Below are 26,144 nucleotides of genomic sequence, written 5' to 3' on the forward strand. Positions count from 1 at the left end.
TAGTGGGGATGTTACATCATGCCTATTATTAATGGATCAGATGTCAGTAGCAGCCTATTTGTTATGTCCAGACTGCATTCTTCTCGTGAGAGTTTCATGGCAAACGTTTGTCTGTACACAGGAAGGTGGTTGTCGCGGGCCTCGGCTGCTCCTTTTGATAACCTGTCTGTGGATAGGAGGGCATGTTCAGTGATAGTTGGACCATGCACAAAAACCTTGTGTACAGTTTGAGACATAGGATGCTAGGGATATAAATCAACATATAGTCTTGCTGTTTGGTTCAAATGGCTCTGAGCACTATGGGACTTAACTGCAGTGGTCATCAGTCCCCTAGAACTTAGAACTACTTAAACCTAACTAACCTAAGGACATCACACACATCCAGACTGTAGCGCTTAGAACCGCTTGGCCACTCCGGCCGGCAGTCTTGCTGTTTCAACAGTATAAGCAAATGTCTGTGTTTGTCATATGTGAATTGGAAATAGTTTCCAGAATAACCCTGAACCGATAGATGAATTGGGAATCTATACCTTTTATTCCTGCTGATGTTTCAGGGTTTGCAAAAGATCTTCTGCTGGTATTTCCGTCATTGTTATTTCCATAGCATTGCTTAGGAACATCTATAATTAATCAAAGTCGATTTATAAATATTTATTTTGTGACCTTTTTTCTCTCTAGAACAAATTTGTTTTACTCTTTTGAGCGGAACTGCCACTCCGTGACGCAACAAATATTCGAAACATCTAATTCGAGGATGGAAAATATACAGGCCGATCTGAAGAGTTTCTGTATTTACTGCTTTGGTTTTTGACATATCATTGCAGTATTTTGAAAGAGCCGTGCAAATGTAACACCTCGCTGTCGATGCTGTCTCAGTTGCTGCATTGCAGACCTATGCATCTGCCACAGTCATCATGAATGTATGTTTTATGGATAACTCATCCTCTGTTCTTACAATTTTTGTTTCATGTAATGTTTAGTTTGCCTGTTGATATAACCAATCTCTTCATTAGTAACTTCAGCCGTCTTATTAATAAATCTAATTCTTATTGGTCTGCAATAGAGAGGAGATGATGATTAGGTCTTTATTCATGCGATTAATAAATAAGAGGGGCACTAAAGAGACTGAAATATGTTCGCATCAGAATCATGGTTGTTTTGAAATTTTTGCTTATGCAGAATTTACTGTGAACAATCAAACCACATTTACAGATAAGTTCCAACGCATATATGTAATTATTTGGCAGATAATTTAAAACTTGTTCCAAATATAATATTAACCTCGTATGTGTGATTAAATAAGGCTTGAAGTTGAATCTCTGCAAATGTGGCAGTCACGTGATAGGATTCAGTCACAGGGTAGCGCTACTCTTTAGTCTCTTGAAGGATTCTGTAACAGGACAGGCCTTATTATCAGTTGTTTGGATTATTTTTCATTATTTTGTGTCAACGAGGCTTCAACAAAGATTGACAAGGATATGTGAAACTAGTGGTTTTTTTTTTTTTTGTTAACTCTTTGGCTCCAAAATCGTTTCTCAACGTCTTTTACTGCATTCGCTTAACATGTTCTACATCCTGGAGGACCTCCTCACTACAGATCAATTGGAATGAAAGTAAATCTAATCTAATCTAACCCTACGAACGACTCTTATAACCTTCCAACTCGAGTTTTGCAACATGGAATTTTACTGGTACTTTGCATCCAATTACTGTTATTTTATAAGAATAAACTTTAAACTTTTTTAATGCCATCGTTTCTTTAATGTGACTTTGTATACGACGGTTTTTGTTTAAAATATTGCTTTTATTCACCAGGGAAGCTAGGATGATGTATAATTTTCCGTAAAGTCCAATCTTTTTACAGACTTTTTCAAAACTTCTCTTCGTAATGTCATAGAGAACGTAGGATAAAAACAAAATGCTTTCAGAATTCATTTAAGACACGACATTTTTTATACCTGACAACTCATCACTTTAAAACAATCGTACAAAACCAATGTGTGGTATTCAGCGGCTACTTTTTTAAGTTTCCAGTAGAGGAACGATTTTTCTGTCACTGTATTACGAAATATGCTGGGAAACAATCTGAACTGTAACAAAAAGGATGATTAATTTTCAGAGTAGAACACAATACGAAATACGAATGAAAATAATTGTAAATAATGACACGTGCTCGGATCTTCAGAATCCATATTGCTTTTCACCACACTACAAATAAAAATACACTTTAAGACACTCGATAACGCAGAATGATTTGAAACCAGTAGAGAAGCTTCAGTTACGCAGCAAGCGAGATTTGGTTGATTGGTTGGTTGATTTTGGGGGGGGGGGGGGGGGGCGGAGACGAAACAGCGAGGTCATCGGTCCCCATCGGTTTAGGGAAGGATGCGGAAGGAAATCGGCCGTGGCCTTTCAGAGGAACCATTTCAGCATTTTCCTGAAGAAACAACACGTAAACACAGACTAGATGTTCAAAATGGCTCTGAGCACTATGGGACTCAACTGCTGAGGTCATTAGTCCCCTAGAACTTAGAACTAGTTAAACCTAACTAACCTAAGGACATCACAAACATCCATGCCCGAGGCAGGATTCGAACCTGCGACCGTAGCGGTCTTGCGGTGACAGACTGCAGCGCCTTTAACCGCACGGCCACTTCGGCCGGCACAGACTAGATGTACCGCGTAGCAGCACACAATAATGAAGTAGCACACTGCCTCAGCAATGCTCTGTCTATCAGATTTTCGCAAGAAGATAAGCATTCCGGGAATCACTCGCATATAAAAACTGGACTATTGGTCAGCTTTTAGGGCAAAATATTCCAATGTGCGTCGTCTATTGGACTTTCAAGTGTATGGAGTTTTAACTCCTCAGAGATCTTTTCCTTCCAAGATGCACTGGTTTACGAAGGTTTGATAAACTTACCTTTCGTCAACTTAAAAGATGACTGTCTTTCGTAGAAAAGTTTCCTGTTCAGTATTAATTTATACTGAGGGTCTGTTTTATCTTGTGTGGCCCATTGAGTGGCTGATGCTATGGGTTCTTTCAAGAACCATCGTAATAATTGGTTACCGTTTTTTGGCAATTGTCTTTACTGTTGTGCACTTTATGGGCACCAATTCAAACGTAAGTGCCCCGTCACACCTCTGGTGGTTACGTTTAGAAGTTGTTTTTGCATAAGTGTCAGTCTAAATTTTAACCGTTACTTGAGTGTTTTTAATACTGATCTTATTTTGAAAGCAATGTAGTTGATGTCATAAATACGCGTTCACAAGACTATTTCTTTTCATTCCAGTGTTTCCAATAGATTATTGTGAGAGTTTAAATTTTTGTAACTTGTTTAACCGTCCATATAAGTGGTGCTACCATGTGTTTTTACATAATTGTGTGTCGAGGTTATTACGTATTGTGGTCATGAAATTGCAAGGCTAATTGGGGGTTTTCTTTCTTGATTGGATTTTGTTCTAAATGCTACTTTTTTAAAAATCTTGTTGCGCGTGCCTCTCAAGCAGGCAGCACCACCCCCTCGTAGCATCACAAACATAGCTAATGCAGCCATTTATGTTGATATCTGAAGGGCTACACGCAAATAGTTTATTTAAACCAGTTGTTGATACTGTGTTTAAAATTAATGTTATTGTAGAAGCCAGCGAGGTGTGAATATTTTGAGTTCCAAGTTTTTACTTGAGGTGTTTCAAGAAGAGGAGACTCCGCGCATTAGGTTGCTGAAAGAAGCTGGAAAACTTCAAAACTTTTCTGTTTTAATGTGGTACTAAGTAGAATTACCGAGCGATGTCGCGCAGTGGTTAGCGGACTGGACTCGCATTCGAAAGGACGACGGTTCAAACACAGCTACGGCCATCCTGATTTAAGTTTTCCGTGATTTCCCTAAACCGCTTCAGCAAATGTTGGGATGGTTCCTTTGAAAGAGCACGGCCGACTTCCTTCTCTCACCCAATGGGAGCGATGACCTCGATGTTTGGTCTCCTCCCCCCCAAATCAACCAACAAACCAAGTAGAATTAATATGAACCCAAATGTACAATAGTGCTGGTATGTGCTACGAATTTACGTGAGAATAGCAACAATTTTTACAGTCAAAGTCGAACCTTTAAAGAAACTGTTCCCAAAGTGCAATGAAACTCCGTGCTGCGAAGAGCGGAAATACAGCGGCAAAGTAGCAGAAGATACGTTTCAGAATTCAAATCCACAACATTACCTCAGTTATGTAAGATGTCCAGTGTGTTTACACCAATGACTGATTGAATTAGATATGCTTTCCGATTTAGGACTGTATGTTCTACATGAATGAACGTATAAACATCGGGTGGATATTAACTTACGCCTCGAAACTGAGAGTTTAGCTTGGTATCATTTCTAAGTTTCCGGTTCAGATGTTTGCAGGTAGGTTCTCCGTGGTGCAAATGGCTTGTTTATCATGCACTGCACGTAGAGTCGACAAGGCGATTACATACGTAAAAAGTCGTCTTACAATTTACATTCCAACATGTGTTATTCAGTTCAGCTACGATAGTGCGCCGTGATTTTCGTCGAAAGCTCTGCTCTGCACCTCCTACGCCTTAACTGGCGTGCGGAACTCCCATTACAGTATTAGCATCTGACGATATGTTATTTTCTTTCTTTGGCAGGAGTTTCTGAAAGCACTCGCGTACGTGCCTCCCCTTCCAATAACCTTGGGTGAACTTCCGCGCCGCATGGCAACAGCAGCGGATGCATTAGATTCAGACGTGCTCGCAAAGGCAAAGGACAAGTTTGACTATCGACTGGATGTTTTTCGTGCGCCCGGTGGAGGACACGTTGAATATTTGTGAAAAGTAAATTTTTTTATAAACGTAGTTGCTTGATGTACCCCCAGGTTGTGTCTGCAAGGATGTAAAGCATGTAACATTGTACAGTCGGATGATATCTTTGAAAACAATAACTATGCAGTCATAGAATTAAGTTAAAATTCACTCTGTTTCTATGCTCATTCATGTTGAAGATACAGTCTTGCGAAAACGAATGAATCTTTTCGAAAAAGTCCTGTATGGATGGTTAACACAAACCAGTTCAAAACAACTTTTAAAAAATAACATATTTCACTATTCAGCAATCTATGTAACATGTCTCACTGTAGGAAAGGAAACCCACTGATAACGGCGTGCTATCACCGAAACTGATATGTTGAAAATAAACGGGGTATTCATTAAGATCACGCAAATATATTTACAATTAATACTGCTACTGGAAGAGATGATACGTTGTTTGGTAGGAATTTGTTAATGTTCATCTGGATGTAAACAAAACAGAAGTAAGCTCAGTGGTTCACAAAAGAACTTAATAAATAAAGAGGCGTTCTCTACTGCTTACATAACGACGAAGTCGCATTGGGGGCCTGTGACTATTACGAAAATTGTGAGTGCACACTCCACACTGCTCTAATGGGTCACTTAAAAACAACAGACATCTTATTCTTACAAAATTGTATTTAGTATGTTACAGTTGCCTGAAGGCGTCAACTTACTTTATTTTTTTACCAGCATGGGATCTGTGGTTTTCAAGCGAAATATGCAAAATATTACAGCTCTGCATAAGGAGTGCTCATAATTCTGTATAAAGTTAGTATTCTGTGTCTCTAATGTCTTTTTTTCGCCTAACGGTACTTCAATCTGGGAACAGATCGTTTATATTAACAAGTAGCTTCTAACGAAGCAAATGATGCACAGCACTTCGTCTTAAAATTTTCACCTCGTTGGTGTTCCAGCGCAAAGCGTTTTGCAGAACCTTTCGATGTAGTTTTGTAGAGAGAAATCGTATCCAGTCTCTGTTGGAAAAAAGGTCCACAAATAACACTATGCTTCGGTCGTATGTTCGGAAAAGTTTTATTGAAGATGACAATGGTCGAGGAAGCCTGCGATCGCACAATAACAGAGAAACTTAAGAAAATAAATGACATTTATCTCATCTTAAGAAAGCACGCGTCACCTGAAACGCTCTTACACGGTTTGTCGTGAATGAATCTTTTAAAACACTTCATGCACATTGAAGAAGAAATCGGATTCATTAAAGTTCTCTTGAAAATCTACTGGTGTCCTAAATTAAAGCAAAAATCGGAAATTTTGCAAGATTGTGTTGATTTTGCCACGAAACAGTACAAACATCTGATAGTAAAGTAGAAACAATGTAAAGAATAGAGAAGGTAAGCAACATATATAACGGTAAAGAAAAACGGTTTTCGTTTTTCTGCAACTTAACGGATTTGTACACAAATGCTGACAACTGATTAATGTGCTCAGTATGAGTTGTGACAACCTCTGCCAGCAATACAGGGGCATACTGTGGGTGATGTCATCGCTCTCATGTTAAAGCAATAACGCTCGTTCTTCCTGCAGAACTGCTCGCAAGTCTTAAAGCATGGTTGGTGAATGATGACGTGGTGGAACCTGTCTCTTTAGTGCGTCCCAGACATGCCCTATGGGATTCAAATTGGGAGAGCTAGCAGGCCACTCCATGCGTTTTCAAGAAAACATCAAGCACCCGTACCTTATGAGGTCAAGCATTACCATCCATCAGTACGAAGTCTGGGCCCACACACCTCGTGACAATCGCACATGAGGTTTGAAGATGTCACAATACCTGACAGCCTTGCCAAGTCACCGGTACAATTTCACGAAGAGGTGTTCAAACTGTCAACATATTCCCTGCCCACGCCACTAGGGATCCTCCTCGACATCGGTCTCATTCCAATATGTTTGGGTCCAGAAATCGTATTCCTTCAGATGTGAATCCGTCGAAAATCACTCTCCAGACGAAATTGGGACTCATCTGTGGAAGGATTGGCCCACTGTTCGACCGTCCAGTTGGCATATTGACGACTCCACTCTAGACGTCCCTTCTGTGAAGACACATCAGAGGTAAATTTACAGCAGGTCTTCAACAGTAAAGACCAGACTATCGAAGCCTTCTGCACACAATTTGCCTCAATATAACACGTCCAGTGGATGCTGTGGTCACATGTAAGTTGGTCCGCACGACTCCCCCCGTCGGAGGTTCCAGTCCTCCCTCGGGCATGGGTGTGTGTGTTGTCCCCAGCGTAAGTCAGATTAAGTAGTGCGTAAGCTTAGGGACCGATGACCTCAGCAGTTTGGTCCCATAAGACCTTACCACAAATTTCCAAATTTTCAGATGTAAGTTGACGGTACCTAAGGAGGTGCCGTCGTGTCCTTACGGCCAAAGAACGGCCCTCCCTTTATGGTGTTACACTTAGTTAGCCCTGGCCTGGTCTTCGGGACACAGCTTCGGTCTCTCTAAAATTTCGCCAAATTCGAGAAACAACAGAACTATTCACATTAAGCCTCTGGACCACATCAGTTTGCGACTGTCCTGCTTCGATTCTTCCTATGACCTTCCACTGCAGATAGTCTGGTAGGCGTCTTCTCTGTGCCATACTGCAACGTCTGTGACTGTATACACAGCGATTGCGGATGTAGGACTACCCGGCAAACACTACCCTATTTTGTAGATGCCCTGACCTCGTCGTTGGCATGGTTGTCTGTTGATGGAGTGCCATCTCCCGTGCAGAACACGATAGTACTGACGTCTGTTGACAATTTGTATGATTATACTGTGGTTCAAATGGCTCTGAGCACTATGGGACTCAACTGCTGTGGTCATAAGTCCCCTAGAACTTAGAACTACTTAAACCTAACTAACCTAAGGACAGCACACAACACCCAGCCATCACGAGGCAGAGAAAATCCCTGACCCCGCCGGGAATCGAACCCGGGAACCTGGGCGTGGGGATTATACTGTGCATTAGACACAAAACGACGGGGAATTAGTTGTTTGTTGCTTTAATATTGGACACCAGTGTATTATTTCTTCTATCTCCCGGAATGGTGAGTACTGAGTCTTGCTTTCCATACCTGCCCCACATGTTGTTCTCTGCTTCTAGGTATTTGTTCCGCCTCACCCATATTGTCTGTTGACGTGCGTACTACATGTACTGCTTCATTAATTCCTTTTATTTGTTTGACATTTATAGCTCCGCAACACCTTCACATGAACTCATCTCCCAATTGCAGGCCACGAAATCTACGCTGACAAGCGCCATTCGTGTCAGATCTAACCCATCTCCAACTTTTCCTGCATCAGAAACCCTTCCTCTATTGTTTTTCCTTTCCCAGCTAGCCTCAAGTTGCACCTAGCCTCATCTGTTACAATTTACTTACCGCTACGTAACACTTTGTCTCTGTACCTTTAATCCTGCCCCCTACCCCCATTGCATCTTGTAATATCCCAGGTGATACACTCTCATTCTTCGCAGTCTCGCAGATCTTATGTTTCTCCCTTGCCCTTGATTCAAACGGTTCAAATGGCTCTGAGCACTATGGAACTTCACTTCTAAGGTCATCAGTCCCCTAGAACTGAGAACTACTTAAACCTAACTAACCTAAGGACAGCACACACATCCATGCCCGAGGCAGGATTCGAACCTGCGACCGTAGCAGTCGCGCGGTTCCAGACAGTAGCGCCTTTAACCGCTTGGCCACTCCGGCCGGCCCTTGCCCTTGAATAGGCTGCACTACAGATGGAGAAACTGAATTTAACCGGCTTCACGACGGTTCTGATTGATAATAATCATTTATTGGTACTTAGCCTCTATGTTCGAACTTCAAAGAATATTATGAGCCGCTACGTTTAATGGACTATTTATCAGTAGTTTAATTAAGCCTTGAACGATTACAGGCGACCAGCTACGATTTCAGAAAACTGTCTTATCGCTCACAGACTAATCATTTAAAAGCCCCACAATCAGCTCATACAGTCATTTACTACGACAGCTCGCCACCGACTCTGCCGACCAACACCTATTGCCCAAGGCGCTAAACACGGGGCGAACAAATCCAGTCTGAGGCCAGAGATGCCGTTTTACTTACTCTCATGACTCAGCAACGATTTTACCCATTAGGGTCGTACACACAAAGCAATATTTTGACGAGCTCTGAGGACAGAAACCTTATGATCTCTACCCTTGCTTATACTGAGTTGGCAAAATATAAATAATATGTAAAATATTTCATACACCTTAAGATAGGCAACCCAGCTTACATCGTCTGCTCTCTGGGTGTATGAAGTAATCTGGGTTTCCTATCTTAAGATGTACGAAATATTTCCTGAGCGAGTTTCGCACCCTGAACATACCACATCTATTCCCTGGAAGGGAAATGGGAGGGAGTGGAGTGTAAGATTTTTTTACCATAATACCTGTTTCATCAGCGTTATTTAGAAGAAAAGACATGATAATTTTGAAAAGTCATTACTAACAATCATTTCAATACTTCTAAAACATGTAAAGGTTATACACAAATATTTTTAAAATAAAAAAAAATGTTTTACAGTTCATTTGGCCGAAGAGCAGCATTTGTGTCTGACAGCCCTTTTGACTTGCGAGGATATAAAATAATTAATTGAAAAGGTTATCGTACTCACCGAATCGAGTCTCAGTGTTCCAGAACCGCTCACTCGCTACCTGTAACACGAACGACCTATTAGAAGCAACACATATATCCGAAAATATAATGAGTTACACCTGGACACAAATTGGGCATCTTGTTGTCAGTGGGAATTAACAAGAACTCTCAGAGACACAATGTGTTTTTTTGGGAGTTGGCGCATCACAAGTTAGACCAACAAAATGAGTTTGAATGGTTAGAATTCAGTACAGAAGCAAATCGATCACTTGACCCGCAGCTTTTGTGCTGTGAAAAAAATATGACTGGGTGAGGTAAGATTAGCTATACTAAGAGAGATAGGAGAGTGAATATAGAGAAGAAGGGTAGTGTTCGTAATGTAAACAGACCATGGTCCTATTGGAGGAAACTTCCCACAATCCAGCTGAAGAGAACTTTCATTGTGTGATCAGTCTTCTGGCTAGTTTGATGCGGCCCTTCACGTCTTCCTCTACTACTGTGCCCACTTCATTTCGGAGCAGCTGTTACTCTCTCAGTCTCCATTTCTGTGACCTATTCCAGTCTCTGTCTTCCTCTACAGTTTTAAGTCTCCACAGAAGTTCTTCTATGATGTATTAACACATGTCCTAGCATCCTTAAACCGTATCAGAGCCATTGTCCACAACTGTCGCTGTAGTACAACATCCTTGGCCCGTTGCCTGGCTGCTCGGGCGTCTCGTTAGCAAGAAGCGACATACTGATTCGCGAGGATAAAGGTTCGCTCATGATCTATGCCACGGGGGTTGGTTGAGCGTCCACTAAAGTACAGCGACCTGTGGGCGACGCTTCGCTGACGGCTCCATGTAACGGTCAAGGGTCTAGTCTCGACAGTTGGGCCCTCATTGCGTATCGAGATGGACGTGTTGACGATTAACGAGGTTGCCACGCCGTTGAAAGTGGCCGTCTGTTTCCCGATTAGCCAGCGGCCAGTCACAGGTTGGAGTTAGTCTTTCAATTCGCTGCCTTTCCTGATCAACAGGGGGCTTGTGGCGGTTTTAATTTCATCCAGAAACAACGTGGAAATCACGGTGAGTAGCGCCATTCAGCGCTGGGAAGGTGAGTTTAGGAAAATTCATCCGAAAGAACAGACAACACATATCCAATAATATAAGCTCAGGACTGAAGACCACAACAACAAGCTCCTGACGGAGAATAATGATACCTTCAATACGTATGCACACTGGGACCGAACTCTTAGGGGAATCAGGTGAAGCTGCGAGCAGTGAGGATGATGGACAGTGGAAGCTACGTTTACAGTGTGCGACAAGTTGAGAATTTGGGTTGGACGGAAAGCGTGATCAGATAGCCGAGACAGTTAAGGCGACCCCTCACGTAAAGCGGGAAATTCGGTTGAGTCCCTGATCGGCACAAATTTTCACATGTCGCCATCGGATTTATTTCAATATCAGATTGCGGCTGAAGTCTGAGTTTTTCTCATTTCCAGCATCCTGGCTATCTAGCCACTTTTTGCTGTAATATTGTGTGGTCACGACCTGTATGGGCGTATTTGTCACACTCATGTTCCTTTAATAAGCAAGCAGATTATTTCTTGTTAAATTGTCCTCTATTCTTTTAACAAAGAATGGTAACTTTCGTTAATTTTTTATAAAATCTGCCTGACACTTGGATGAGGGTTCCTTGTCAGTATACATGCAGCGATCACTGTCCGTATGTAATCAACTTTATTTTTGTTTACATTGTACATAAAACTGCATGAGCGTAGTGGTACTAACCGAAGTACTGCTCGCGTTCATTATTACTTGGAATTCGACTTGTTTTGTGTCGCTATGGCGTTAATTGGTATTTACATTTTGATTCCTGTGGTTTTTCACGCTCGTGGCCGTTTAGTGAGTGCTCTTTGACGTATTTTTTATTTTGCTTCTCTGCGTATTTTCAGTTCAGGTTTAATTTTGTATGCTTGCCGGAGCAGTACTTAAAATTGTTAAGACTGTGCTTGAGGCAGCCTCTTAACGTATGTGGACCTCGACATTGTAAGGAATTTAAAATTCAGCCCCTTGGACGGCCTTGTTTTCTAAAGGTTTCTCTTCAAGAGCTGCTTTCTAAGTCTGGTAACTCATCTGAAATGCAGTGGGCCACCTGAGGCGGATGGTTAAATTCTGATATTCTTTGTTTGGTACTTTAATCAAAATGCTGTCGCACCTAGTTGCCAAATGCAATTTTTTAAAAATTTACTTATTTTGGTTGCCGACTAAGGTGAGCTATTGATTACAACTGTTTTAAAATTGTATTTAAACAGACTGGTTGCCGTCAAGGAGCTTAGTTATTTACTGTTTTTCTTTATTCTAGTGCATTTTAATGCGACTAGTAGTTGCAATTGTTTTTTGTATTTTATTGCTTGTGCCCTTACTGTTCTGAGTGTATACCAGAGCGGGAAAGTTAGTAGGGTGCGACTGCAACGTTATCAGTTTATTTGATCCAGCACCTTTCGGCTCATCAACCTGCTTTCCTATCGTTTCAGTCCAGTCCGTTTTTCTTTTTACCCTTTTTCACGTGTTTGTTTCTTTTCCGATTCTACAGACAATCTCTTCATTTCATATCACATCAGGCCATACAATTCTCAACATCGTTGTATTACGTCATGTCATACGCATTTCGATTCCTTTCTGCTTAGCTTTTCCCCCTCTGTCCATACTTCACTACCATGCAATGCTGCTGTGTTCCGGACTCACATTTTCAAAAATTCCTTCCTCAAATTAATGCCTATGTATGAAACCGGTAGACGTCCCATGGCCAGGAATGCTGTTTCTGCCCGTACCAGTCTGCCTAGTCCTCCTTGCTTGTCCGTTATACTTTACTTCCAAGATAACAGAATTCCTTAACTTGTTCTATTTTGCGATCACAAATGTTGATGGTAGGATTCTGGCTAGTCTCTTTTCTAGAACTTGTCATTACCTTTGTCTTTTTCCGGTTTATTCTCAATCCATATTCTTTATTCATTAGATTGTTCATTCCATTCAACATTGAAGACGATATTAGTGTAATCAGCTAATCTTATCCTTGATATCCTTTCACCCTGAATTTTAATCCCACTCTTGAACCTTTCTTTTAGTTCTGTCATTCATTCTTGTACGTGTAGATTTAGCAGTAGGGCCGAAAGACTGCTTTTCTGTCTTATATCATCTTCAGTCTGAGCACTTCGTCTTCCTCTCTTATTTTTCCTTCTTGTTCTTACACACATTGCACATTACCCGTCTTTCTTTAGAGCTTACTCCTAGTTTTGTAGGTGTCGTAGCGAAACTGTTGATGAAGAAAATCGGGATAGCAATGTGGGAATTTGAATCCCCGACCGTCAAGAGAGTGAGTCAAGAATGTTTCACGTGTGCAACATCTCGATCGGTGTGGGCTGAGGAGTGGTAAATTTTGTATAGGCTGACAACGTTCTCAATCACTTGCATTTTTCCTTCAGCAGTTCTGTATTACAACCTTCTTTCCTGACGTTATCATCTTGAAACGTACATCATGGGACCCAGAATGTTTGAATGCTTCAAGAGAATGCTCCTCCTGTAAAATAGCTGTGCGTGTATAGACGCTTCACTATGGCTGTTGATCTGTTAAAATATCCAGTCGTGCAAAATACACGCAAGTAAGCTCTCAGGATAAAACGTTACCCCATTAAAATAGCGCGCTGTTCGCTTTGGAACGCTGCAGTTGGTGTAGAACTGATCAGGTAAGTGGATTTGCTAGTCTCCCATTTTGATTTGTATGTTCCATACTTCTTGTGATTGTTTAGAGCAGTTTACAGTATATTTTCTCTCTTCCTTCTTCCATTTGTTCAACAGTCATCCTTCTCAAGATAACGAGAAGTTGGGAGACCGTACAGACTACCTGCAACTTGGACTGTGGGACGCCTGGCACTAATCTTCGACTCAAGGCTGACGTGGTATTCTGGCATCAGATATCTTTGTCCGAGGTTACGAGCGATGAATATTCTCTGGGGCTTGGCACACATTCTGCATCGATCGCTGGTACGACTACAAGCATATTAAGCTACGATGTTTTACAGCATTCATCAAGACAGCACTCACTAAATCAGACACAATACAGTACCGGCTGCGTAACATTGTACATCGGAACGATGCCTTCGTCACCGAAATGTAGGTTACCTTTCTCTTCAAAGTAGACCATGAAGACTCAGTAATACTACAATTTGGTGAGAGTGTTGGCCAGGGGAGATGAGACAACTGAGCCTCGTGCTCGTAAGACCATACCTGGACGATGCGAGCTGCGTGAACAGGGGCAGGAACTTGAAAGTAGCGAAAACGCCTGTCTGTATTGCGCCCCTGTTCACCGTGTTTTAAATTTATTTCGGGGAGAAACTGAACTCTGGACCTTCTGACTCTTCAGAATTATTCTAATCTACATAAGCCTTTTCGGACCGCTTATCGTTAACTCAAAAAAAGATGCCAAATGGTAACCGCTTACTATACGCTTTGCTTGAGTGACCACAACTGTGAAATTCCTTATTCTCTCATACATTCTTCCAGCAAGATCCACTTGATCCAAAAAACGGTCTTGTATCAAACGTTAATAATCAAGTATATTCACTACAATTGCGCAGTTACAGTGGCCCCGTACGATATAAATATTCAGTCAGCAGTACAAGGTAATTGATAAACAATGTGGAAGAAAGACATTCCGCCAAGAAAGATTGACGTGAACTACTTTTTATTTCAGACACAATGGTACAATATAGCAAATTTCAGTCATTACTGGTCATGTTCAGATGATATTGGTATTACGGGGTATTAAGTGAATAAAACGTTTGTCACGTGCGCAGTAAAACGCGTTGACGAAGCGCATAGTGAGGCAAAGGGCGCCCATGAGAAGTATCATCTGACTATGGCTCTCAATGTAGATAAAAGTAAAAGTAGGAGAAACAAACCCTTACGTAATATACAGAATTAGTAGTGTGCTGCATGACAGAGTCAGTCAGAGTAACGTTGCAAAGCGATATGAAGTGGAACGAACATGCGAGGACTGTGATAGGTTCAAATGGCTCTGAGCACTATGGGACTCAACTTCTGAGGTCTTCAGTCCCCTAGAACCTAGAATTACTTAAACCTAACTAACCTAAGGACATCACACACATCCATGCCCGAGATAGGATACGAACCTGCGACCGTAGCGGTCCCGCGGTTCCAGACTGTACACCAATTAATTACAGACTGCCCATCACTTGTCAGCTTTCGGCTACCGATAAATCTTACAGAAGTATTATGTTGCTTGGTTGGTTGATCTGGGGTAGGAAACCAAACACGAGGTCATCGGTCTCATTGGATTAGGGAAGGATGGGGAAGGATGTCGGCCGTGCCCTTTCAAAGGAACCATCCTGGCATTTGCCTGAAGCGATTTAGGGATATCACGAAAAACCTAAATCAGGATGGCCAGATGCGGGATTGAACCGCCGTCCTCCAGAATGCGAGTCCAGTGTGCTAACCACTCGCTCGGTAAGTATTATGTACGAGGGCGTGCAGAAAAGTAGTGTCTCAGATCATTTTATGTGAAAACTCTTAAAGCTTTCTAAATAACACAAACACTATTAGCATTCTACATGTTTATTCCCCATGTGTACATGTCTGCGATCCTCTGCAGCTAGAGGGCTTAGAACTGTAGAGTTTAACATGGTGGTGTGTGAAGTAAGTACGTCGGTGCATGAGAAACAGCGTTCTGTAATCGAGTTTGGAATTCAAAGAGTCTGTCCACGCATGGAGTGCTACCTCCTTCAGCACGACAATGCCAGACCACACAGGAGCACTGCGAAATCTGAAACAATACGACGCGCTGGGTTCTATCTCAGGGATCATCCTTCATGTAGTGACTTGGCAAGACAGCCAAGCCACTAGGAGGTAGCCGAAAGGCACGCTTTAAGCTCACGCAGGCTGGCGTGAGGTCTGGAACAGGTAAAGTAATTATACTATCAAGAAATGTACGTAGCTTCCATAATTGGTGAACATCGGTCTGACTGTACATGCATCACAAGATAAATAGGAATTGACAATGGCGCCTTGCTATGTCGTAGCAAATGGCGTAGCTGAAGGCTATGCTAACTATCGTCTCGGCTAATGAGAGCGTAATTGTCAGTGAACCATCACTAGCAAAGTCGGCTGTACAACTGGGGCGAGTGCTAGGACGTCTCTCTAGACCTGCCGTGTGGCGGCGCTCGGTCTGCAATCACTGATAGTGGCGACACGCGGGTCCGACGTATATTACCGGACCGCGGCCGATTTAAAGGCTACCACCTAGCAAGTGTGGTGTCTGGCGGTGACACCACACTTCACATAGTCCAGACTTGGCCCCATCCGATTTTTATCCGTTTCCTAAACTTAAAGAACACTTACGTAGACTTCACTTTGATAGTGATGAAGAAGTACAAACAGAGGTGAGGTTGTGGCTCCGCCAACAAAGTCGAACGTTCTACAGTGATGGAATCAACAGATTGGTCTTCTTTGGGTGAAGTGTGTTCGTCGCCAGGCTGACTATGTTGAGAAATAAATATGTAGTCATGAAGAATACAGGTGTAGGCTGTTAACAACGTATGTTTTATTTAAAAAGCTTTGAGAGTGGCCCTCTTGCAGTATTCACATGCAAATCATCACTTGCATTGTTTTTTTATAAAACCAAAATTAGTTAGAAAGGTATCCTGCTAGAATAGCTTCACGAAGAATTCGAAACAGAGGTACTACATTTTTTGTGGCATACGTTACTTACATAAAGGTGTCACTCATAAATTTATTTTATAAATGCTGACTAATTCTGACTTTTAAATTTTTGAGTATGATTTATATTGTATTTTGTTTCAAATGTTGAGTAAAGTCTCTGAAGAAATGAACATAGTTTTGGAATTTGCTATCGTTGTTATATACAGGAGTAACAGTTGAGAAGTTAACTGAATCACTATCTACTTTATCAATGTGAATATTTCACGCTTGCTTTTTGTGATGTACAAACGATTCCAGCTCCTCCATTTTATCCATAGTATTCGACTTCTGGAAGTAGTGGATTTCTTAAAATTTATGTTTTTGAGTGGATGTCCAGTGTTTTTTGTATTTATTACTATTGCTGATTTTGTAAACTGGTTGTGTGTGTTACAGTTGACGTGTTCAGAATATCTATATGTACGTTCCTGCCAGTATGTCCTATGTAGTGTCATGAGCAAGTTGATATGTGGCTCTGTACATTCCTGAGTCTGATAATTTATCCTTGTTTATTATTTATGATTGATGTGAGGTCCCATACTTGGAGCAGCGTAGAGCACGATGCGAGAGACCCGCACCGCTGTACTAGGCAAGGTCCTAGTGGAGGTGGTTTGACATTGCCTTCCTCCAACCGTAATGGGTATGAATGATGAGGAAGACGACACAACAACACCCAGTCATTTCGAGGCAGGAAAATTCCCTGACCCCGCCGGGAATCGAAACCGGGACCCCGTGCGCGGGAAGCGAGAACGCTACCGCAAGACCACGAGCTGCGAACGTTTATTTAAGGTGTAAACTTATTTCTTTTGTAGTTTATTGTTGCTGGAGAAAGCTAATTTGACTTTACGTGACCCAAGTAGGTTTCCTATTTCATCTAGATAAAGTATGTTGCCCACACATTTAAAAGAGATGGCACGCACCTACTGGAACAATTATCATCGATCGCAGGAGGAATAGCAGAACAGAAAGACTGTGATATTGACACAAATTCTTTCGCGATTGCTACTAGCCACACACAGTGGGCAGCAGAGAAAACATGTCCATTTGCATTATTTTAGCAGCCTGTTAGTAGTTTCAACTTTTATTCAGTTAGCGGTTGACAACGATCGAATTGCTACAGAACCAGAGCGTACCTGGCTTATATCACTGACTTTCAGATGGCGCAGCTCTCGAAGAGAGACATTTCGCCTCGTTGACTAATTACGTATTTTTAATACACAAATCTGTCAGTGCCTCAACCACGCACGTGCCTGACACGCCGAAATCAAACAGGCTTGTGTCTAACCACTCAAACGTATGTGGATACCCTCTGAGAGACTGTCGTTGGAGTTCATTTCCACTGGTATACGCAAAAGCCACACTCTAAGCTTTTTTCGATAAGAATATCACTTTCATTTGCTCCGCTGAATAAGCTCGCTGCTCATCGGCTGTAAAAGTGATACGTGATACATTTTTCGAGTGACAGTTGCGGTGCACGCCGAAATTGAGCCGGCGGTCGGCGCAGACCGCCGAGTGTACTCGATAATCCACCTTCAGGGCTGACACGCTCTCTCTCTCTCTCTCTCTCTCTCTCTCTCTCTGACACACACACACACCACACACACACAAACACACACACACGCCCTTTGCTCTGGTTTTCCGCGCCACCGCTCTAGCGCGAGCTATAACACCCTTGCACACTCGGCTGGAAGTTTCAGCTGATGTTTCCAGCTCACAGCATCCGTACTTTTATCCTAATGGCGCACAGGGGCAAGGCAGCGTCATCCAGCCGCACGCAAAAATGAGTTTGCTGGGCGAAAAAAAAAGACAAAAAATAAAGGGCAGAAAAAAGGGAAAGGGTGGAATCATGGGCCGCGACGGCAAATTGTCCCCCAGGGATGTTAGAGCTGACGCCAGCAAACACACACACACACACACACACACACACACACACACACACACACACACACACACACTAATGAAAAGGGGCACAGAAGGGTTGCACTGCACGGGCGTGACCCAGCACAGTCGAACGCTCTACAGTCGACTGCAATACCAGCAGTTTTTCGCCACTTTGGGCGCTAGCACGCTAAACCCATTACTGAAATAACTGTAGCCATTACCAAACTTTTGTTTTTCACCTCAGCCTTATACAGTGTCATCGCGGCCAGTCACCTACAAACTACACTCCTTATTTGAGTTTCCTTGCAGAGGAATCTTTACTCTGTGTGCCCTGATTGTACTGTAATCGGCCATCTTATACAAAGCTAAAAAGACATCACATAACGGAGATCGTTATGGAAATGTGGGAAAACCCCATGTGACAGACGCTTGCATGTAACGATAGCCACCCCACGAAATGTTAACTGATTCTACCTTCGCTACATGGTAGAACAAAACAGTAATAAATGAAAAGCGACATTTTGCTTATGTTCTACGGGACTAATTTATTTAGTTAACCAGTCTTTGGCATATGTGACCGTCATCAGACTAACTGAATATCGTCTTATAGAAATGACAATATTTGTAAACTACATTGGAAAAGATGTTATTCATAAATAAAGGGGGAAAACCACAAAAACATTAACACTATACTAAAAAAAACGGTGGCAATGCATCAACTTAAATTAGCAACCCTAAAAAATAAAATTAGTGCTTGGCAAGACTACTAAAGAATAGCCTCAATTGGCATTACAGAAAGTGATGGAGGACAAAGTAAAAGTTTCAAGTGGCTATTGTAACAATAGAATATTGAGTACGAAGGCAACCACAATAGAACAAAAATAGAGGAGTGGAAAGGAACAGACAATGTGGGAATCAGTGGAAAACAGTGGAAAACAGAGGAATAAGTGTAGTTTGTAACAGGAGAGCTGTACAGCTGTTTTGTCTTGTAATGTCAAATGATGACTGTGGTACACATTTTTGCTGATTTCTAGGACATCCACCAGACTGAGTTTTCGGCCTTCGCTTTCTAAGTGAAGGACGCGGAACTGTGGCCGACAGCTGTGGTGGTCGTCATTCACTACACGCTCAGGAAATGTGGAATCATAATTCTGCAACCTCAGCTGCGTTCATTTTCAGCCACCCTAGTTGCTATGTCTCTGCCTGACCGACCAATTTAAAACTTATTACAATCAGGACAAGTTATTTTGGATGCCCCACTGTTGGACAGTAACTGGGTCTTATCTTAGCTACTGAAAATACGCTGGGCTCTTTTTTTTATATAGTAGGAAATCTCGTAGTTGCAGGATTTCAGTGGTTTTGCTACACTCTATGATACCTTACTAGGTAGTAGACTGTGGAAGGAGCAGCGGAAGGACCTAAGAGAATGGGTGTAATTTTCAATTTTTGTTCATACGCCGCTACGGTCGCAGGTTCGAATCCTGCCTTGGGAATGGATGTGTGTGATGTCCTTAGGTTAATTAGGTTTAAGTAGTTCTAAGTTCTAGGGGACTGATGACCTCAGATGTGAAGTCCCATACTGCTCAGAGCCCTTTGAACCATTTTTGTTCATACGCGACATGTGGTCAGTCAGGACAGAACTGTAGCCACTGGTTAAGGTAATAAATTTTGAAGTCTTATTTGAAAATGAGAACAGATATTAAACGGTGCACCCATGTAAAGCTTCTATTGTTTATTTTAGTTATTTTGCGGCTACCGGACTGGAGTATGGGAGCTTTGCAGAGTGAACACACGTCGTTAATAAATAAACTTACCATGTGCCTAATACGTAGTTTAATAATACGTGTCTCTTAGTATATATACGTCATCATAGATTACAGTCACATTAAGAGATACGAAACACGGTGCAGTAGAGATAAACGTTTCTTGGAAGATGCGTGGCGTGCTGAAAAGTAATGCGTCCGAATTTTTTACGTTAAAACTCTTAAATAAAACGAACATTATTAACTTTCTACATATTTATTTTTCATGTTTACATATTTCTTTTTCAACATAATCACGCTGGCGACGAGTACATTTTCCCTACGAAAGACCAATTTCTTGATGCCGTCACTGTAGAATGTGCTGATGGCGCCACAACCTCCCCTCCACTTCATCGCTATCAAAGTGAAGTCCTCGAAGATGTTCTTTAAATTTTTGAAACAGACGAAAATCCGATGGCGCCAAATTGGGACTGTATGGAGCGTGATCGACGACAGTGAACCCAAGGCGTCGGACTGTTGCAGATGCCGTAGCCTTCGTCTCTGGTCTAGTGTTGTCATGCTGAAGGAGAGGTGGTCCATGTGCGGACGAACTCTTCAAAACCGTGCTTTTAGTTTTCTGATGGGTTACGTCACCATGTTTCTCACGTACCTACATAGTTACGTCACACATTGCTATGTTAGACGCTACAATTCGGAGCCTTCTAGTGGCAGAGGGCTGCAAATAAGTAGACACGAAGAATGAAGATGTAGACTGTTAATAACGTTTATGTTAGTTTAAAAGCTGTAAAAGTTCTCTCATAAAAATTCGGAGGCATTACTTTTAAGCACGCGCTCGTATCTTTCAAAATACATTTACCTCTACCGCATTGTTTTTACATCACTTGATGTGACTGTAGTCTATGAAATAAACACCTAATCAGTATCTTTGGACATCGCTTTGACAACTGCATAATAACCTGAACAAATATGTTGATTGAAACTATCATATAATTAGGTACTTACTTGACTTATTGACAAACGTGTTTGTCATATGCTAAGGTATCTACATACGGCAAGTTAAATTACACGAAAAAGTTGCCGTCACGTACGAAATACGAAACACATTTTACACGAGATAAAAGTATTTTGAAACATACGGATGGTGATGAACATGCACACACTATTGGTCTGGCTATAAATAAACTATTCTTGTTGAGGAGCCTGCGTTATTGTATATTAACATGACACACACCGCCCCTTGAAAAAGTTCAGAGGACGATTTTATTGCTAAGTTCTAGGACTGTGCCATGTAGAAATAGAAATGATTTTTGTTTTATTTTTTATTCTTCTATTTTTTCTGAGGAGTAAGGTTAATTTTGGAAGGTCACATGGACAGGCGCTTTTTTTTTTACTTACCACCACACCAACCGCGACCGCTACGGTCGCAGGCTCGAATCCTGCCTCAGGCATGGATGTGTGTGATGTCCTTAGGTTAGTTAGGTTTAAGTAGGTCTAAGTTCTAGGGGACTGATGACCTCAGCAGTTAACTCCCATAGCGCTCAGAGCAATTTGAACCATTAATTACTAATAACTGTAAACAGCATATGTGAATTCGCCCAGACACTTGTGACCGAGCAGTGTTAAGTAATGGAACAACATCCTAAATCAAATGTTCGAGACTCTCTCCAGAAAGTTTTCAAGTGTGTGCTAAGTTTATTCCGCACACTTTCACTTCCGAACAAAAACTACGATGCATTGACGCCTGCCGCTACTAGATTGAAATGCAAGACACGGAAAATTCTTTTCTGGAAAGAATCATCACGGGCAAGGAGACGTGTTGTCAATACGAACCTTCTACAAGACGACAAAGTACAGAAATTCACATGAAGGTTAACTCTTTGACGACATAAGCAACATTCATACTAATGTGACGCACTGGTTGAACATCCCGAAGACAGAGTTTTGGGAAAGTTTCACATGATTGTATGATGTTCTGGTCGTTTGGCTCAAGAGGGGAGGAATGCTCTGCAGAACACCTGAATAGTTAAAAGCACCATCTTAGCCTTTCTTTTTATTAATCTTGTCTCATTTTGGACTGACGGGGTACGCACCTTTCACGAGAACTTCTTAGGGCTTTTCCCAGGTAATTAACGCTGCAGTCTCACACTCCCCGGATTATCTACGTTTGTTCGCTGTAGCGAGGGAATCCACAACCTGCTAAACTCGAGGCTATCTTCTTTCTTGTTAAAAGTGTTGTCCTATTTGTGAATTTGTGTGGTTTCCCAGAACAAACGGGTGTGGTAGTTATTCTCTACAGCGAAACGTTGGCGCGACGAGTACGTACTGGTAATCTCCGGTCGCGGGCTTGACTCTAGTCAGCTTCCGGAAATGAAGGGTGAACATCGGACAACGCCAAATCACTAATAGTGGTAAAAGCCAATAGGCAGTAAGCCCACAGGTGGCCACGACAGCTTCAACAATTGAGTCTACAAAAGCAGATGGTTTACAAAGCGCTCTTGTGATCTAACGGTAGGACGTCGATCAGTCGTGTAGGACACGAACCAAATGGGGACTAGCTGGGGATACTGTACGTATACAAAGAAGGGCAGCAAAGATTTGTGTGGTCCTTGAGAGAGAGCATGACGATGCTGAAAAATCTGAACTGGTTCACGCTGGGGAAGACGGCCGCAAACTATTCCGCGAAACCCTACCTTGTAAGTTACAACTAACTTTAAATGAAGAATCTAGGAACATCATACAAAGTGTATCAGAAAGAATCATCTGATTTTTAAAAAATCATAACTATTATGTTATTTGAGATATGTGCGTGAACAACGTACGGTCGGAAAAAACTCTCGAATTTTACATCGTCCGCTAGGTAACAGCCCTTCAGTTCTAATAAAAATGGTGTCGGTACAACATAAAGGTTTTGTGGTCTATGTTTTGCGCAGTGCGGGTCAGCAATAACTGTTCAGCGTGACTTTCGTACTAGTTATGATGTGGATCTTCCTACAGCACAGAGAATTAGACCATGGCATGAACATTTCCGAGAAAAAGGTTGTTTGTGTAAAGACAAATTGCCAGGCCGTCCCCGAGAGTGTGACACAGACGTCAAACGCATCCACCATTGTTTCACAAAGAGTCCGCAGAAATCCGTTCGCCCTGTAGCTCGACAGCTCAGCTTGTCCCCGATGTCCGTATACTGCAAGCTCTTCGTGAAGGTGACAAACAACAACGTGTGGAGTTCTGTAATTTCGTTCTTAGCAAGATGGAGGATGACAGTTTTCTTCCACGCTTAGTGTTTTGTGACGAGGCAATATTCCACTTCAATGGAAAGGTGAACCGTCATAAGCCGGCCGGTGTGGCCGAGCGGCTCTAGGCGCTACAGTCTGGAATCGCGCGACCGCTACGGCCGCAGGTTCGAATCCTGCCTCGGGCATGGATTTGTGTGATGTCCTTAGGTTAGTTAGGTTTAAGTAGTTCTACGTTCTAGGGGACTGATGACCTCCGCAGTTAAGTCCCATAGTGCTCAGAGCCATTGGAACCATTGAACCGTCATAATGTGAGAATGTAGAGTGCGGAACAGCCACATGAAGTCGTAGAACATGACAGGGACTCACCATAATTTAATGTGTTTTGTGCAGTTTCACGGGAAAAGGTGTATGGTCCATTTTTCTTTGCCGAGAACACTGTTACTGGAGGCACGCATCTCGATATGCTTGAGAACTTTCTTTTCCCACAGTTCGATTCGAACGACTTCATTTACCACCAGGGTGTGGCAGCGCCACACTGGTATCTGGAAGTGCGGGAATTTTTAAAGAAAAGGATTACTGAGCGATGGATCCGTCGCACTGGACCAAATCATTCAGCCTTACATTATTGGCCTCCAAGGTCACCGGACCAGACTGTATGTAATTATTTCTTGTGGGGGTTTATAATAGACTCTGTTTATGTGCCTCCGTTACCAACAACAATGAATGAACTCAGACATCGCGTAACAGCAGCTGTGGAAGCTGTAACTCAAGACATGCTCGCTGAAGTGTGGGAACAATTTGTTTACCGTATTGACACATGCCGTCCATCTCAATAGGAGCAAATTTAATACCTATGTTGTTGTTGTTGTTGTTGTTGTTGTGGTCTTCAGTCCTGAGACTGGTTTGATGCAGCTCTCCATGTTACTCTATCCTGTGCAAGCTTTTTCATCTCCCAGTACCTACTGCAACCTACATCCTTCTGAATCTGCTTAGTGTATTCATCTCTTGGTCTCCCTCTACGATTTTTACCCTCCACGCTGACCTCCAATACTAAATTGGTGATCCCTTGATGCCTCAGAACATGTCCTACCAACCGATCCCTTCTTCTGGTCAAGTTGTGCCACAAACTTCTCTTCTCCCCAATCCTATTCAATACTTCCTCATTAGTTATGTGATCTACCCATCTAATCTTCAGCATTCTTCTGTAGCACCACATTTCGAAAGCTTCTATTCTATTCTTGTCCAAACTATTTATCGTCCATGTTTCACTTCCATACATGGCTACACTCCATACAAATACTTTCAGAAATGACTTCCTGGCACTTAAATCAATACTGGACGTTAACAAATTTCTCTTCTTCAGAAACGCTTTCCTTGCTATTGCCAGCCTACATTTAATATCCTCTCTACTTCGACCATCATCAGTTATTTTGCTCCCCAAATAGCAAAACTGCTTTACTACTTTAAGTGCCTCATTTCCTAATCTAATTCCCTGAGCATCACCCGACTTAATTAGACTACATTCCATTATCCTTGTTTTGCTTTTGTTGATGTTCATCTTATATCCTCCTTTCAAGACACTGTCCATTGCATTCAACTGCTCTTCCAAGTCCTTTGCTTTCTCTGACAGAATTACAATGTCATCGGCGAACCTCAAAGTTTTTATTTCTTCTCCATGAATTTTAATACCTACTCCGAATTTTTCTTTTGTTTCCTTTACTGCTTGCTCAATATACAGATTGAATAACATCGGGGAGAGGCTACAACCCTGTCTTACTCCGTTCCCAACCACTGCTTCCCTTTCATGTCCCTCGACTCTTATAACTGCCATCTGGTTTCTGTACAAATTGTAAATAGCCTTTCGCTCCCTGTATTTTACCCCTGCCACCTTTAGAATTTGAAAGAGAGTATTCCAGTCAACATTGTCCAAAGCTTTCTCTAAGTCTACAATGCTAGAAATGTAGGTTTGCCTTTCCTTAATCTTTCTTCTAAGATAAGTCGTAAGGTCAGTATTACCTCACGTGTTCCAATGTTTCTACGGAATCCAAACTGATCTTCCCCGAGGTTGGCTTCTACTAGTTTTTCCATTCGTCTGTAAAGAATTCGTGTTAGTATTTTGCAGCTGTGACTTATTAAACTGATAGTTCGGTAATTTTCACATCTGTCAACACCTGCTTTCTTTGGGATTGGAATTATTATATTCTTCTTGAGGTCTGAGGGTATTTCGCCTGTTTCATACATCTTGCTCACCAGATGGTAGAGTTTTGTCTGGACTGGCTCTCCCAAGGCCGTCAGTAGTTCCAATGGAATGTTGTCTACTCCCGGGGCCTTGTGTCGACTCAGGTCTTTCAGTGCTCTGTCAAACTCTTCACGCAGTATCACATCTCCCATTTCATCTTCATCTACATCCTCTTCCATTTCCATAATATTGTCCTCAAGTACATCGCCCTTGTATAGACCCTCTATATACTCCTTCCACCTTTCTGCTTTCCCTTCTTTGCTTAGAACTGGGTTTCCATCTGAGCTCTTGATATGTAAAGGTACGAAAATAGTTTTGCTCTTCCCGCTAATGAAAAAACATAATTTATTGCACATGTTTAATAGTTTCATAAATACAGACGTGTCAAATCGGCTTATTCTTTTCGATACCCACTGTATAATCCCCTATGCATCGCTCCCGCAGGGATTGTAATGACAAGGTCAGTGCAATTGAAGAAAATTCAGAGGCGGTTGTGCGATCATTCTTGCTCTGCTCAGTACGTGAATGGAACGGGTAGAAATAGTGGTACAATGAGAGGTACCCTGTGCCATGAAATTCACAGTGGTTCGCAGAGCATGGATGTAAATGCAGATCTGCGGCAGTGTCGGGGCGTGAGGTGAATGGCGGATGCCGGGAGCAATCTCAGGCGTCGCCGCGAGACGAGGTCAGTGGGTCAGCGCAGGAAGTTTCCTAGTTAGGGGTGGATCAGCGCCTGGCCGCGCGTGCTGGGCTACGTTCTAGATAAGAAACGTGAACTGCCTCGCTTAGGGAAATAACGCCGC

The 26,144-nt window shown here is 42.2% G+C and overlaps 1 protein-coding gene across 1 annotated transcript in view; it reads right to left on the reverse strand.

Moving 5' to 3' along the window:
- LOC126419109 (uncharacterized protein CG3556-like) overlaps nt 1–26,144 on the reverse strand; it is a 614,423-nt gene that overhangs the window by 401,909 nt on the left and 186,370 nt on the right. Inside the window, exon 2 of the mRNA XM_050086207.1 lies at nt 9,490–9,529. The gene's annotated coding sequence lies outside the window, so the exon portion shown is untranslated. The remainder of the gene's footprint in view (nt 1–9,489; nt 9,530–26,144) is intronic.

Source organism: Schistocerca serialis, chromosome 9 (genome assembly GCF_023864345.2).
Source record: "Schistocerca serialis cubense isolate TAMUIC-IGC-003099 chromosome 9, iqSchSeri2.2, whole genome shotgun sequence".
NCBI lineage: Eukaryota > Metazoa > Arthropoda > Insecta > Orthoptera > Acrididae > Schistocerca > Schistocerca serialis.